Below are 16826 nucleotides of genomic sequence, written 5' to 3' on the forward strand. Positions count from 1 at the left end.
AATGCATTAGGTGAGGAGTATAATACAGTGGGTGAGGAGTATAATGCATTAGGTGAGGAGTATAATACAGTGGGTGAGGAGGATAATACAGTGGGTGAGGAGGATAATGCATTAGGTGAGGAGTATAATACAGTGGGTGAGGAGGATAATGCATTAGGTGAGGAGTATAATACAGTGGGTGAGGAGGATAATGCAGTGGGTGAGGAGTATAATACAGTGGGTGAGGCGTATAATGCAGTGGGTGAGGAGGATAATGCATTAGGTGAGGAGTATAATACAGTGGGTGAGGAGGATAATGCATTAGGTGAGGAGTATAATACAGTGGGTGAGGAGTATAATACAGTGGGTGAGGAGTATAATGCATTAGGTGAGGAGTATAATACAGTGGGTGAGGAGGATAATGCATTAGGTGAGGAGTATAATACAGTGGGTGAGGAGGATAATGCATTAGGTGAGGAGTATAATACAGTGGGTGAGGAGTATAATGCATTAGGTGAGGAGTATAATACAGTGGGTGAGGAGGATAATACAGTGGGTGAGGAGGATAATGCATTAGGTGAGGAGTATAATACAGTGGGTGAGGAGGATATGCATTAGGTGAGGAGTATAATACAGTGGGTGAGGAGGATAATGCAGTGGGTGAGGAGTATAATACAGTGGGTGAGGCGTATAATGCAGTGGGTGAGGAGGATAATGCATTAGGTGAGGAGTATAATACAGTGGGTGAGGAGGATAATGCATTAGGTGAGGAGTATTATACAGTGGGTGAGGAGTATAATACAGTGGGTGAGGAGGATAATGCATTAGGTGAGGAGTATAATACAGTGGGTGAGGAGGATAATGCATTAGGTGAGGAGTATAATGCAGTGGGTGAGGAGTATAATACAGTGGGTGAGGCGTATAATGCAGTGGGTGAGGAGTATAATACAGTGGGTGAGGAGGATAATGCAGTGGGTGAGGAGGATAATGCAGTGGGTGAGGAGTATAATGCAGTGGGTGAGGCGTATAATGCAGTGGGTGAGGAGGATAATGCATTAGGTGAGGAGTATAATACAGTGGGTGAGGAGGATAATGCATTAGGTGAGGAGTATAATACAGTGGGTGAGGAGGATAATGCATTAGGTGAGGAGTATAATACAGTGGGTGAGGAGGATAATGCATTAGGTGAGGAGTATAATTGCAGTGGGTGAGGAGTATAATGCAGTGGGTGAGGAGGATAATGCATTAGGTGAGGAGTATAATGCAGTGGGTGAGGAGGATAATGCATTAGGTGAGGAGTATAATGCATTAGGTGAGGAGTATAATGCAGTGGGTGAGGAGGATAATGCATTAGGTGAGGAGTATAATACAGTGGGTGAGGAGGATAATGCATTAGGTGAGGAGTATAATACAGTGGGTGAGGAGTATAATACAGTGGGTGAGGAGGATAATGCATTAGGTGAGGAGTATAATGCAGTGGGTGAGGAGGATAATGCAGTGGGTGAGGAGTATAATGCATTAGGTGAGGAGTATAAAACAGTAGGTGAGGAGTATAATACAGTGGGTGAGGCGTATAATGCAGTGGGTGAGGAGTATAATGCAGTGGGTGAGGAGTATAATACAGTGGGTGAGGAGTATAATGCAGTGGGTGAGGAGTATAATACAGTGGGTGAGGAGTATAATACAGTGGGTGAGGAGTATAATACAGTGGGTGAGGATGATGCAGTGGGTGAGGAGTATAATACAGTGAGGATAATCCAGTGGGTGAGGATGATGCAGTGGGTGAGGAGTATAATACAGTGAGTATAATGCAGTGGGTGAGGATAATGCAGAGGGTGAGGAGTATAATACAGTGAGTATAATGCAGTGGGTGAGGAGGATAATGCAGTGGGTGAGGAGGATAATGCAGTGGGTGAGGATGATGATGCAGTGGGTGAGGAGTATAATACAGTGAGGATAATCCAGTGGGTGAGGATGATGCAGTGGGTGAGGAGTATAATACAGTGAGGATAATCCAGTGGGTGAGGATGATTCAGTGGGTGAGGAGTATAATACAGTGAGTATAATGCAGTGGGTGAGGAGGATAATGCAGTGGGTGAGGAGGATAATGCAGTGGGTGAGGAGTATAATACAGTGGGTGAGGCGTATAATGCAGTGGGTGACGAGTATAATACAGTGGGTGAGGAGTATAATGCAGTGGGTGACGAGGATAATACAGTGGGTGAGGAGGATAATGCAGTGGGTGAGGAGGATAATGCAGTGGGTGAGGAGGATAATGCAGTGGGTGAGGAGGATAATGCAGTGAGTATAATGCAGTGGGTGACGAGTATAATACAGTGGGTGAGGAGGATAATGCATTAGGTGAGGAGTATAATACAGTGGGTGAGGAGGATAATACAGTGGGTGAGGAGTATAATGCATTAGGTGAGGAGGATAATGCAGTGGGTGAGGAGGATAATGCATTAGGTGAGGAGTATAATACAGTGGGTGAGGAGTATAATACAGTGGGTGAGGAGTATAATGCATTAGGTGAGGAGTATAATACAGTGGGTGAGGAGTATAATACAGTGGGTGAGGAGTATAATACAGTGGGTGAGGAGGATAATGCAGTGGGTGAGGAGTATAATACAGTGAGGATAATCCAGTGGGTGAGGATGATGCAGTGGGTGAGGAGTATAATACAGTGAGTATAATGCAGTGGGTGAGGATAATGCAGTGGGTGAGGAGTATAATACAGTGGGTGAGGAGTATAATACAGTGGGTGAGGAGTATAATCCAGTGGGTGAGGATGATGCAGTGGGTGAGGAGTATAATACAGTGAGGATAATCCAGTGGGTGAGGATGATGCAGTGGGTGAGGAGTATAATACAGTGAGTATAATGCAGTGGGTGAGGATAATGCAGTGGGTGAGGAGTATAATACAGTGAGTATAATGCAGTGGGTGAGGAGGATAATGCAGTGGGTGAGGAGGATAATGCAGTGGGTGAGGATGATGATGCAGTGGGTGAGGAGTATAATACAGTGAGGATAATCCAGTGGGTGAGGATGATGCAGTGGGTGAGGAGTATAATACAGTGAGGATAATCCAGTGGGTGAGGATGATGCAGTGGGTGAGGAGTATAATACAGTGAGTATAATGCAGTGGGTGAGGAGGATAATGCAGTGGGTGAGGAGGATAATGCAGTGGGTGAGGAGTATAATACAGTGGGTGAGGCGTATAATGCAGTGGGTGACGAGTATAATACAGTGGGTGAGGAGTATAATGCAGTGGGTGACGAGGATAATACAGTGGGTGAGGAGGATAATGCAGTGGGTGAGGAGGATAATGCAGTGGGTGAGGAGGATAATGCAGTGGGTGAGGAGGATAATGCAGTGAGTATAATGCAGTGGGTGACGAGTATAATACAGTGGGTGAGGAGGATAATGCATTAGGTGAGGAGTATAATACAGTGGGTGAGGAGGATAATACAGTGGGTGAGGAGTATAATGCATTAGGTGAGGAGGATAATGCAGTGGGTGAGGAGGATAATGCATTAGGTGAGGAGTATAATACAGTGGGTGAGGAGTATAATACAGTGGGTGAGGAGTATAATGCATTAGGTGAGGAGTATAATACAGTGGGTGAGGAGTATAATACAGTGGGTGAGGAGTATAATACAGTGGGTGAGGAGGATAATGCAGTGGGTGAGGAGTATAATGCAGTGGGTGAGGAGTATAATACAGTGGGTGAGGAGTATAATGCAGTGGGTGAGGAGTATAATGCAGTGGGTGAGGAGTATAATACAGTGAGTATAATGCAGTGGGTGAGGATAATGCAGTGGGTGAGGAGTATAATACAGTGAGTATAATGCAGTGGGTGAGGAGGATAATGCAGTGGGTGAGGAGGATAATGCAGTGGGTGAGGAGTATAATGCAGTGGGTGACGAGTATAATGCAGTGGGTGAGGAGTATAATACAGTGGGTGAGGAGTATAATGCAGTGGGTGAGGAGTATAATGCAGTGGGTGAGGAGTATAATGCAGTGGGTGAGGAGTATAATGCAGTGGGTGAGGAGTATAATGCAGTGGGTGAGGAGTATAATGCAGTGGGTGAGGAGTATAATGCAGTGGGTGAGGAGTATAATACAGTGGGTGAGGAGTATAATACAGTGGGTGAGGAGTATAATGCATTAGGTGAGGAGTATAATACAGTGGGTGAGGAGGACAATGCATTAGGTGAGGAGTATAATACAGTGGGTGAGGAGGATAATGCATTAGGTGAGGAGTATAATACAGTGGGTGAGGAGTATAATGCATTAGGTGAGGAGTATAATACAGTGGGTGAGGAGGATAATACAGTGGGTGAGGAGGATAATGCATTAGGTGAGGAGTATAATACAGTGGGTGAGGAGGATAATGCATTAGGTGAGGAGTATAATACAGTGGGTGAGGAGGATAATGCAGTGGGTGAGGAGTATAATACAGTGGGTGAGGCGTATAATGCAGTGGGTGAGGAGGATAATGCATTAGGTGAGGAGTATAATACAGTGGGTGAGGAGGATAATACAGTGGGTGAGGAGTATAATGCATTAGGTGAGGAGTATAATACAGTGGGTGAGGAGGATAATGCATTAGGTGAGGAGTATAATACAGTGGGTGAGGAGGATAATGCATTAGGTGAGGAGTATAATACAGTGGGTGAGGAGTATAATGCATTAGGTGAGGAGTATAATACAGTGGGTGAGGAGGATAATACAGTGGGTGAGGAGGATAATGCATTAGGTGAGGAGTATAATACAGTGGGTGAGGAGGATAATGCATTAGGTGAGGAGTATAATACAGTGGGTGAGGAGGATAATGCAGTGGGTGAGGAGTATAATACAGTGGGTGAGGCGTATAATGCAGTGGGTGAGGAGGATAATGCATTAGGTGAGGAGTATAATACAGTGGGTGAGGAGGATAATGCATTAGGTGAGGAGTATAATACAGTGGGTGAGGAGTATAATACAGTGGGTGAGGAGTATAATGCATTAGGTGAGGAGTATAATACAGTGGGTGAGGAGGATAATGCATTAGGTGAGGAGTATAATACAGTGGGTGAGGAGTATAATGCATTAGGTGAGGAGTATAATACAGTGGGTGAGGAGGATAATACAGTGGGTGAGGAGGATAATGCATTAGGTGAGGAGTATAATACAGTGGGTGAGGAGGATAATGCATTAGGTGAGGAGTATAATACAGTGGGTGAGGAGGATAATGCAGTGGGTGAGGAGGATAATACAGTGGGTGAGGCGTATAATGCAGTGGGTGAGGAGGATAATGCATTAGGTGAGGAGTATAATACAGTGGGTGAGGAGGATAATGCATTAGGTGAGGAGTATAATACAGTGGGTGAGGAGTATAATACAGTGGGTGAGGAGTATAATGCATTAGGTGAGGAGTATAATACAGTGGGTGAGGAGGATAATGCATTAGGTGAGGAGTATAATACAGTGGGTGAGGAGGATAATGCATTAGGTGAGGAGTATAATACAGTGGGTGAGGAGTATAATGCATTAGGTGAGGAGTATAATACAGTGGGTGAGGAGGATAATACAGTGGGTGAGGAGGATAATGCATTAGGTGAGTATAATACAGTGGGTGAGGAGGATAATGCAGTGGGTGAGGAGTATAATACAGTGGGTGAGGAGTATAATACAGTGAGTATAATGCAGTGGGTGAGGAGGATAATGCAGTGGGTGAGGAGTATAATACAGTGGGTGAGGAGTATAATACAGTGGGTGAGGAGTATAATGCAGTGGGTGATGAGTATAATACAGTGGGTGAGGAGTATAATACAGTGAGTATAATGCAGTGGGTGAGGAGGATAATGCAGTGGGTGAGGAGGACAATGCATTAGGTGAGGAGTATAATACAGTGGGTGAGGAGTATAATACAGTGGGTGAGGAGTATAATACAGTGAGTATAATGCAGTGGGTGAGGAGGATAATGCAGTGGGTGAGGAGTATAATACAGTGGGTGAGGAGTATAATACAGTGGGTGAGGAGTATAATACAGTGAGTATAATGCAGTGGGTGAGGAGGATAATGCAGTGGGTGAGGAGGACAATGCATTAGGTGAGGAGTATAATGCAGTGGGTGAGGAGTATAATACAGTGGGTGAGGAGGATAATGCAGTGGGTGAGGAGGATAATGCAGTGGGGGCATGTGTTAAAGGGGAGGGAGGTACTGCAGTGCATGGTGTGAAGCAGCGGTGCATGATGATGAAACAAATTCCCATGCTGAACCGTGGAAGCTGCAGTGTTGAGGCCGTTTGTGCACTGTCTGTGTGGCCATAATATAGAAAGGAAGTAATGATGAGCTGTGCAGTGGTGGATGTGACAGTGAGTTGCAGTCACTACGACCTGTCATTCACACAGTGGGGCACTTCTGTGATTGGCCAGTCTTGCTGTCATTCGTAGGTAATGCCACGCCTTATGCAGTCAATCCGGTCGGTTGTCACCTATTCCTGAAGTTTCCGCCCGCACAAAACCCTCTGAAAACATGATTGTACGAAGGCGCTGTCCATCAAAGCAGACAGCCAATCATAGAATAGGTACTAGAACTCTTTCTCCTCGCTGATTGGGCAGTCTTTAGCGTCTGTTCCCCTTTGCTTGACATAATAAGACAAGATCATTGGTCATTTCACTAGTTCCACCCACTTCCGCCGGTTCCCCGCCAGTGGTAACCAATCATGAGCAGCAGCTGAGCCGGTGGGCGGTTCTCAGTGCCTTGGCTGTCGCCCAATCAGAGTCATTGTTTGTGTGTGGCCGGTGTCTGCCGCAGTGAGACTCCTAGAGCTGGAGATATCAATCAGGTAGGGCCGGGGATTTGATGGCCGCGCTATCGTGGCCGAGGAGGAGGAGGAGGAGGAGGAGGAGCAGGAAGGATGGCGCCACAAATGTGGGCGCTGTAATGCGGGTGTGAACGGGAAATGTGTGTGAGACGGGGACTGATCTACGGGAAAGGTAGAACGTATGGAGGACGGTACAGCGGAGGAGGGGGATGATCTACAGGACGGTATAGGGGGGAGGAAGGAGATGATGTAGAGGACGGTATAGGGGGGAGGAAGGAGATGATGTAGAGGACGGTATAGGGGAGGAGGAGGTGGATGATGTACAGGATGGTATAGGGGAGGAGGAGGGGGATGATGTACAGGACGGTATATGGGAGGAGGAGGGGGATGATGTACAGGACGGTATAGGGGAGGAGGAGGGGGATGATGTACAGGACGGTATAGGGGAGGAGGAGGGGGATGATGTACAGGACGGTATAGGGGAGGAGGGGGATGATGTATAGGGGAGGAGGAGGGGGATGATGTACAGGACGGTATAGGGGAGGGGGATGATGTACAGGATGGTATAGGGCAGGAGGGGGATGATGTACAGGATGGTATAGGGGAGGAGGGGGATGATGTACAGGACTGTATAGGGGAGGAGGAGGGGGATGATGTACAGGACGGTATAGGGGAGAAGGAGGGGGATGATGTACAGGACGGTATAGGGGAGAAGGAGGGGGATGATGTACAGGACGGTATAGGGGAGGAGGAGGGGGATGATGTACAGGACGGTATAGGGGAGGAGGAGGGGGATGATGTACAGGACGGTATAGGGGAGGAGGAGGGGGATGATGTACAGGACGGTATAGGGGAGGAGGAGGGGGATGATGTACAGGACGGTATAGGGGAGGAGGAGGGGGATGATGTACAGGACGGTATAGGGGAGGAGGAGGGGGATGATGTACAGGACGGTATAGGGGAGAAGGAGGGGGATGATGTACAGGACGGTATAGGGGAGAAGGAGGGGGATGATGTACAGGACGGTATAGGGGAGAAGGAGGGGGATGATGTACAGGACTGTATAGGGGAGGAGGAGGGGGATGATGTACAGGACTGTATAAGGGAGGAGTAGGGGGATGTTGTACAGGACGGTATAGGGGAGGGGGATGATGTACAGGACGGTATAGGGGAGAAGGAGGGGGATGATGTACAGGACTGTATAGGGGAGGAGGAGGGGGATGATGTACAGGACGGTATAGTGGGAGAAGGAGGGGGATGATGTACAGGACGGTATAGGGGGGAGGAAGGAGATGATTTAGAAGACGGTATAGGGGAGGAGGGGGATGATGTACAGGACGGTATAGGGGAGGAGGAGGGGGATGATGTACAGGACGGTATAGGGGAGAAGGAGGGAGATGATGTACAGGACTGTATAGGGGAGGAGGAGGGGGATGATGTACAGGACGGTATAGGGGAGGAGGAGGGGGATGATGTACAGGACGGTATAGGGGAGAAGGAGGGGGATGATGTACAGGACTGTATAGGGGAGGAGGAGGGGGATGATGTACAGAACGGTATAGGGGAGAAGGAGGGGGATGATGTACAGGACTGTATAGGGGAGGAGGAGGGGGATGATGTACAGGACGGTATAGGGGAGGAGGAGGGGGATGATGTATAGGGGAGGAGGAGGGGGATGATGTACAGGACGGTATAGGGGAGAAGGAGGGGGATGATGTACAGGACTGTATAGGGGAGGAGGAGGGGGATGATGTACAGGACGGTATAGTGGGAGAAGGAGGGGGATGATGTACAGGACTGTATAGGGGAGGAGGAGGGGGATGATGTACAGGACGGTGTAGGGGAGGAGGGGGATGATGTACAGGACGGTGTAGGGGAGGAGGGGGATGATGTACAGGACGGTGTAGAGGAGGAGGAGGGGGATGATGTGCAGGACGGTGTAGAGGAGGAGGAGGGGGATGATGTGCAGGACGGTGTAGAGGAGGAGGAGGGGGATGATGTGCAGGACGGTATAGGGGAGGATTGGATGATGTGCAGGACGGTATAGGGGAGGATTGGATGATGTGCAGGACGGTATAGGGGAGGAGGGGATGATGTGCAGGACGGTATAGGGGAGGAGGGGATGATGTGCAGGACGGTATAGGGGAGGAGGGGATGATGTGCAGGACGGTATAGGGGAGGAGGGGATGATGTGCAGGGCGGCATGGGGAAGAGGTGGGGGATGATGTACAGGAACGTATAGGCGAGAAGGAGGGGGATGATGTACAGGACAGTATCGGAGGAGGTGGATGACATACAGGACGTTATAGGGGAGGAGGAGAGGGATGATGTACAGGACGGTATAGGGGAGGAGGAGGGGGATGATGTACAGGACGGTATAAGGGAGGAGGGGGATGGTGTACAGGACGGGAAGGAGGGGCATGATGTACACGATGGTATAGGGGAGGAGGGGGATGATGTACAGGACCTTTTATGCGAGGAGGGGGGTGATGATGTACAGGACGGTATAGGGGAGGGGGAATGGGGATGATGTATAGGTCGTTATAGGGGAGGAGGAGGGGGATGATGGTATAAGTGAGGAGGTGGGGGATGATGTTCAGGACAGTATAGGTGATGAGAGGATGATTTATAGGGAAGGAGGGGGATGATTTACAGAACGGTATAGTGGCGGAGCAGGAGGGGTATGATGTACAAGACCTATAGTGGAGAAGGAGTGGGGTGATGCACAGGATGGTATAGGAGAGGATGGGGATGATGTACAGGATGGTATAGACAAGGAGGAGTGGTATGTACAGGACGGTATAGGGGAGGAGGAGGATGCACAAGACGGTATAGGGGAGCAGGGGGATGATGTAGAGGACGGTATAGGAGAGGAGGATGGGGATGATGTACAGAATGGTATAGGGGAGAAGGTGGGAGATGATGTACAGGACGGTGTAGGGGAGGAGGAGGGGGATGATGTACAGGACGGTATAGGAGAAGAGGAGGGGGATGATGTACAGGACGGTATAGGAGAAGAGGAGGGTGATGATGTATACGACAGTATAGGAGAAGAGGAGGGTGATGATGTACAGGACGGTATAGGAGAAGAGGAGGGTGATGATGTACAGGACGGTATAGGAGAAGAGGAGGGTGATGATGTATAGGATGGTATAGGAGAAGAGGAGGGTGATGATGTACACGACGGTATAGGAGAAGAGGAGGGTGATGATGTACAGGACGGTATAGGGGAGGGGGATGATGTACAGGACGGTATAGGGGAGGAGGAGGGGGTAGATGTACAGGACGGTATAGGGGAGGAGGAGGGGGATGTACAGGACGGTGTAGGGGAGGGGGATGTACAGGACGGTATAGGGGAGGAGGAGGGGGGATGTACAGGACGGTGTAGTGGAGTAGGAGGGGGATGATGTACAGGACGGTATAGGGGAGGAGGAGGGGGATGATGTACACGACGGTATAGGGGAGGAGGAGGGGGATGATGTACACGACGGTATAGGAGAGGAGGAAGAGGATGATGTACAGGACGGTATAGGAGAGGAGGAAGAGGATGATGTACAGGACGGTATAGGGGAGGAGGAAGAGGATGATGTATAGGGGAGGAGGAGGGGGATGATGTACAGGATGGTATAGGGGAGGAGGAGGGGACGATGTACAGGACGGTATAGGGGAGGAGGAAGAGGATGATGTACAGGACGGCATAGGGGGGAGGAAGGAGATGATGTATAGGGGAGAAGGAGGGGGATGATTTACAATACGGTATAGGGGGGAGGAAGGAGATGATGTATAGGGGAGAAGGAGGGGGATGATTTACAATACGGTATAGGGGGGAGGAAGGAGATGATGTATAGGGGAGAAGGAGGGGGATGATTTACAGGACGGTATAGGGGGGAGGAAGGAGATGATGTATAGGGGAGAAGGAGGGGGATGATTTACAGGACGGTATGGGGGGAGGAAGGAGATGATGTAGAGGACGGTATAGGGGAGATGGAGGGGGGATGATGTACAGGATGGTATAGGGGAGGAGGAGGGGGATGATGTACAGGACGGTATAGGGGAGGAGGCAGGGGAATGAGGTACAGGATGGTATAGGGGAGGAGGAGGGGGATGATGTACAGGGGAGGAGGGGGATGATGTACAGGACGGTATAGGGGAGGAGGGGGATGATGTACAGGACGGTATAGGGGAGGAGGGGGATGATGTACAGGATGGTATAGGGGAGGAAGGAGGGGGATGATGTACAGGACGGTATAGGGGAGGAGGGAGGGGGATGATGTACAGGACGGTATAGGGGAGGAGGGAGGGGGATGATGTACAGGACGGTATAGGGGAGGAGGGAGGGGGATGATGTACAGGACGGTATAGGGGAGGAGGGAGGGGGATGATGTACAGGACGGTATAGGGGAGGAGGGAGGGGGATGATGTACAGGACGGTATAGGGGATGATGTACAGGACGGTATAGGGGAGGAGGAGGGGGGTGATGTACAGGACGGTATAGGGGAGGAGGAGGGGGGTGATGTACAGGACGGTATAGGGGAGGAGGAGGGGGGTGATGTACAGGACGGTATAGGGGAGGAGGAGGGGGGTGATGTACAGGACGGTATAGGGGAGGAGGAGGGGGGTGATGTACAGGACGGTATAGGGGAGGAGGAGGGGGGTGATGTACAGGACGGTATAGGGGAGGAGGAGGGGGGTGATGTACAGGACGGTATAGGGGAGGAGGAGGGGGGTGATGTACAGGACGGTATAGGGGAGGAGGAGGGGGGTGATGTACAGGACGGTATAGGGGAGGAGGAGGGGGGTGATGTACAGGACGGTATAGGGGAGGAGGAGGGGGGTGATGTACAGGACGGTATAGGGGAGGAGGAGGGGGGTGATGTACAGGACGGTATAGGGGAGGAGGAGGGGGGTGATGTACAGGACGGTATAGGGGAGGAGGAGGGGGGTGATGTACAGGACGGTATAGGGGAGGAGGAGGGGGGTGATGTACAGGACGGTATAGGGGAGGAGGAGGGGGGTGATGTACAGGACGGTATAGGGGAGGAGGAGGGGGGTGATGTACAGGACGGTATAGGGGAGGAGGAGGGGGGTGATGTACAGGACGGTATAGGGGAGGAGGAGGGGGGTGATGTACAGGACGGTATAGGGGAGGAGGAGGGGGGTGATGTACAGGACGGTATAGGGGAGGAGGAGGGGGGTGATGTACAGGACGGTATAGGGGAGGAGGAGGGGGGTGATGTACAGGACGGTATAGGGGAGGAGGAGGGGGGTGATGTACAGGACGGTATAGGGGAGGAGGAGGGGGGTGATGTACAGGACGGTATAGGGGAGGAGGAGGGGGGTGATGTACAGGACGGTATAGGGGAGGAGGAGGGGGGTGATGTACAGGACGGTATAGGGGAGGAGGAGGGGGGTGATGTACAGGACGGTATAGGGGAGGAGGAGGGGGGTGATGTACAGGACGGTATAGGGGAGGAGGAGGGGGGTGATGTACAGGACGGTATAGGGGAGGAGGAGGGGGGTGATGTACAGGACGGTATAGGGGAGGAGGAGGGGGGTGATGTACAGGACGGTATAGGGGAGGAGGAGGGGGGTGATGTACAGGACGGTATAGGGGAGGAGGAGGGGGGTGATGTACAGGACGGTATAGGGGAGGAGGAGGGGGGTGATGTACAGGACGGTATAGGGGAGGAGGAGGGGGGTGATGTACAGGACGGTATAGGGGAGGAGGAGGGGGGTGATGTACAGGACGGTATAGGGGAGGAGGAGGGGGGTGATGTACAGGACGGTATAGGGGAGGAGGAGGGGGGTGATGTACAGGACGGTATAGGGGAGGAGGAGGGGGGTGATGTACAGGACGGTATAGGGGAGGAGGAGGGGGGTGATGTACAGGACGGTATAGGGGAGGAGGAGGGGGGTGATGTACAGGACGGTATAGGGGAGGAGGAGGGGGGTGATGTACAGGACGGTATAGGGGAGGAGGAGGGGGGTGATGTACAGGACGGTATAGGGGAGGAGGAGGGGGGTGATGTACAGGACGGTATAGGGGAGGAGGAGGGGGGTGATGTACAGGACGGTATAGGGGAGGAGGAGGGGGGTGATGTACAGGACGGTATAGGGGAGGAGGAGGGGGGTGATGTACAGGACGGTATAGGGGAGGAGGAGGGGGGTGATGTACAGGACGGTATAGGGGAGGAGGAGGGGGGTGATGTACAGGACGGTATAGGGGAGGAGGAGGGGGGTGATGTACAGGACGGTATAGGGGAGGAGGAGGGGGGTGATGTACAGGACGGTATAGGGGAGGAGGAGGGGGGTGATGTACAGGACGGTATAGGGGAGGAGGAGGGGGGTGATGTACAGGACGGTATAGGGGAGGAGGAGGGGGGTGATGTACAGGACGGTATAGGGGAGGAGGAGGGGGGTGATGTACAGGACGGTATAGGGGAGGAGGAGGGGGGTGATGTACAGGACGGTATAGGGGAGGAGGAGGGGGGTGATGTACAGGACGGTATAGGGGAGGAGGAGGGGGGTGATGTACAGGACGGCATAGGGGAGGAGGAGGGGGGTGATGTACAGGACGGCATAGGGGAGGAGGAGGGGGGTGATGTACAGGACGGCATAGGGGAGGAGGAGGGGGGTGATGTACAGGACGGCATAGGGGAGGAGGAGGGGGGTGATGTACAGGACGGCATAGGGGAGGAGGAGGGGGGTGATGTACAGGACGGCATAGGGGAGGAGGAGGGGGGTGATGTACAGGACGGCATAGGGGAGGAGGAGGGGGGTGATGTACAGGACGGCATAGGGGAGGAGGAGGGGGGTGATGTACAGGACGGCATAGGGGAGGAGGAGGGGGGTGATGTACAGGACGGCATAGGGGAGGAGGAGGGGGGTGATGTACAGGACGGCATAGGGGAGGAGGAGGGGGGTGATGTACAGGACGGCATAGGGGAGGAGGAGGGGGGTGATGTACAGGACGGCATAGGGGAGGAGGAGGGGGGTGATGTACAGGACGGCATAGGGGAGGAGGAGGGGGGTGATGTACAGGACGGCATAGGGGAGGAGGAGGGGGGTGATGTACAGGACGGCATAGGGGAGGAGGAGGGGGGTGATGTACAGGACGGCATAGGGGAGGAGGAGGGGGGTGATGTACAGGACGGCATAGGGGAGGAGGAGGGGGGTGATGTACAGGACGGCATAGGGGAGGAGGAGGGGGGTGATGTACAGGACGGCATAGGGGAGGAGGAGGGGGGTGATGTACAGGACGGCATAGGGGAGGAGGAGGGGGGTGATGTACAGGACGGCATAGGGGAGGAGGAGGGGGGTGATGTACAGGACGGCATAGGGGAGGAGGAGGGGGGTGATGTACAGGACGGCATAGGGGAGGAGGAGGGGGGTGATGTACAGGACGGCATAGGGGAGGAGGAGGGGGGTGATGTACAGGACGGCATAGGGGAGGAGGAGGGGGGTGATGTACAGGACGGCATAGGGGAGGAGGAGGGGGGTGATGTACAGGACGGCATAGGGGAGGAGGAGGGGGGTGATGTACAGGACGGCATAGGGGAGGAGGAGGGGGGTGATGTACAGGACGGCATAGGGGAGGAGGAGGGGGGTGATGTACAGGACGGCATAGGGGAGGAGGAGGGGGGTGATGTACAGGACGGCATAGGGGAGGAGGAGGGGGGTGATGTACAGGACGGCATAGGGGAGGAGGAGGGGGGTGATGTACAGGACGGCATAGGGGAGGAGGAGGGGGGTGATGTACAGGACGGCATAGGGGAGGAGGAGGGGGGTGATGTACAGGACGGCATAGGGGAGGAGGAGGGGGGTGATGTACAGGACGGCATAGGGGAGGAGGAGGGGGGTGATGTACAGGACGGCATAGGGGAGGAGGAGGGGGGTGATGTACAGGACGGCATAGGGGAGGAGGAGGGGGGTGATGTACAGGACGGCATAGGGGAGGAGGAGGGGGGTGATGTACAGGACGGCATAGGGGAGGAGGAGGGGGGTGATGTACAGGACGGCATAGGGGAGGAGGAGGGGGGTGATGTACAGGACGGCATAGGGGAGGAGGAGGGGGGTGATGTACAGGACGGCATAGGGGAGGAGGAGGGGGGTGATGTACAGGACGGCATAGGGGAGGAGGAGGGGGGTGATGTACAGGACGGCATAGGGGAGGAGGAGGGGGGTGATGTACAGGACGGCATAGGGGAGGAGGAGGGGGGTGATGTACAGGACGGCATAGGGGAGGAGGAGGGGGGTGATGTACAGGACGGCATAGGGGAGGAGGAGGGGGGTGATGTACAGGACGGCATAGGGGAGGAGGAGGGGGGTGATGTACAGGACGGCATAGGGGAGGAGGAGGGGGGTGATGTACAGGACGGCATAGGGGAGGAGGAGGGGGGTGATGTACAGGACGGCATAGGGGAGGAGGAGGGGGGTGATGTACAGGACGGCATAGGGGAGGAGGAGGGGGGTGATGTACAGGACGGCATAGGGGAGGAGGAGGGGGGTGATGTACAGGACGGCATAGGGGAGGAGGAGGGGGGTGATGTACAGGACGGCATAGGGGAGGAGGAGGGGGGTGATGTACAGGACGGCATAGGGGAGGAGGAGGGGGGTGATGTACAGGACGGCATAGGGGAGGAGGAGGGGGGTGATGTACAGGACGGCATAGGGGAGGAGGAGGGGGGTGATGTACAGGACGGCATAGGGGAGGAGGAGGGGGGTGATGTACAGGACGGCATAGGGGAGGAGGAGGGGGGTGATGTACAGGACGGCATAGGGGAGGAGGAGGGGGGTGATGTACAGGACGGCATAGGGGAGGAGGAGGGGGGTGATGTACAGGACGGCATAGGGGAGGAGGAGGGGGGTGATGTACAGGACGGCATAGGGGAGGAGGAGGGGGGTGATGTACAGGACGGCATAGGGGAGGAGGAGGGGGGTGATGTACAGGACGGCATAGGGGAGGAGGAGGGGGGTGATGTACAGGACGGCATAGGGGAGGAGGAGGGGGGTGATGTACAGGACGGCATAGGGGAGGAGGAGGGGGGTGATGTACAGGACGGCATAGGGGAGGAGGAGGGGGGTGATGTACAGGACGGCATAGGGGAGGAGGAGGGGGGTGATGTACAGGACGGCATAGGGGAGGAGGAGGGGGGTGATGTACAGGACGGCATAGGGGAGGAGGAGGGGGGTGATGTACAGGACGGCATAGGGGAGGAGGAGGGGGGTGATGTACAGGACGGCATAGGGGAGGAGGAGGGGGGTGATGTACAGGACGGCATAGGGGAGGAGGAGGGGGGTGATGTACAGGACGGCATAGGGGAGGAGGAGGGGGGTGATGTACAGGACGGCATAGGGGAGGAGGAGGGGGGTGATGTACAGGACGGCATAGGGGAGGAGGAGGGGGGTGATGTACAGGACGGCATAGGGGAGGAGGAGGGGGGTGATGTACAGGACGGCATAGGGGAGGAGGAGGGGGGTGATGTACAGGACGGCATAGGGGAGGAGGAGGGGGGTGATGTACAGGACGGCATAGGGGAGGAGGAGGGGGGTGATGTACAGGACGGCATAGGGGAGGAGGAGGGGGGTGATGTACAGGACGGCATAGGGGAGGAGGAGGGGGGTGATGTACAGGACGGCATAGGGGAGGAGGAGGGGGGTGATGTACAGGACGGCATAGGGGAGGAGGAGGGGGGTGATGTACAGGACGGCATAGGGGAGGAGGAGGGGGGTGATGTACAGGACGGCATAGGGGAGGAGGAGGGGGGTGATGTACAGGACGGCATAGGGGAGGAGGAGGGGGGTGATGTACAGGACGGCATAGGGGAGGAGGAGGGGGGTGATGTACAGGACGGCATAGGGGAGGAGGAGGGGGGTGATGTACAGGACGGCATAGGGGAGGAGGAGGGGGGTGATGTACAGGACGGCATAGGGGAGGAGGAGGGGGGTGATGTACAGGACGGCATAGGGGAGGAGGAGGGGGGTGATGTACAGGACGGCATAGGGGAGGAGGAGGGGGGTGATGTACAGGACGGC

The 16826-nt window shown here is 53.9% G+C and overlaps 1 protein-coding gene across 3 annotated transcripts in view; it reads left to right on the top strand.

The window, feature by feature from the left end:
• Nucleotides 1–6653: 6653 nt before the first annotated feature.
• The window catches only part of GATAD2B (GATA zinc finger domain containing 2B), a 77195-nt gene continuing 67022 nt past the window's right edge, over nucleotides 6654–16826 (top strand). For 2 of the 3 annotated variants that reach the window (XM_073564629.1, XM_073564633.1), the window contains exon 1: nucleotides 6654–6811. The gene's annotated coding sequence lies outside the window, so the exon portion shown is untranslated. Of the gene's footprint in view, nucleotides 6812–6841; nucleotides 6963–16826 lie in introns of those variants that run through there. The other variant, XM_073564631.1, reaches the window with a different exon arrangement.

The sequence above is a fragment of the Dendrobates tinctorius genome, unplaced genomic scaffold, assembly GCF_039654945.1.
Source record: "Dendrobates tinctorius isolate UK_male_01 unplaced genomic scaffold, ASM3965494v1 ptg000468l, whole genome shotgun sequence".
Lineage (NCBI taxonomy): Eukaryota > Metazoa > Chordata > Amphibia > Anura > Dendrobatidae > Dendrobates > Dendrobates tinctorius.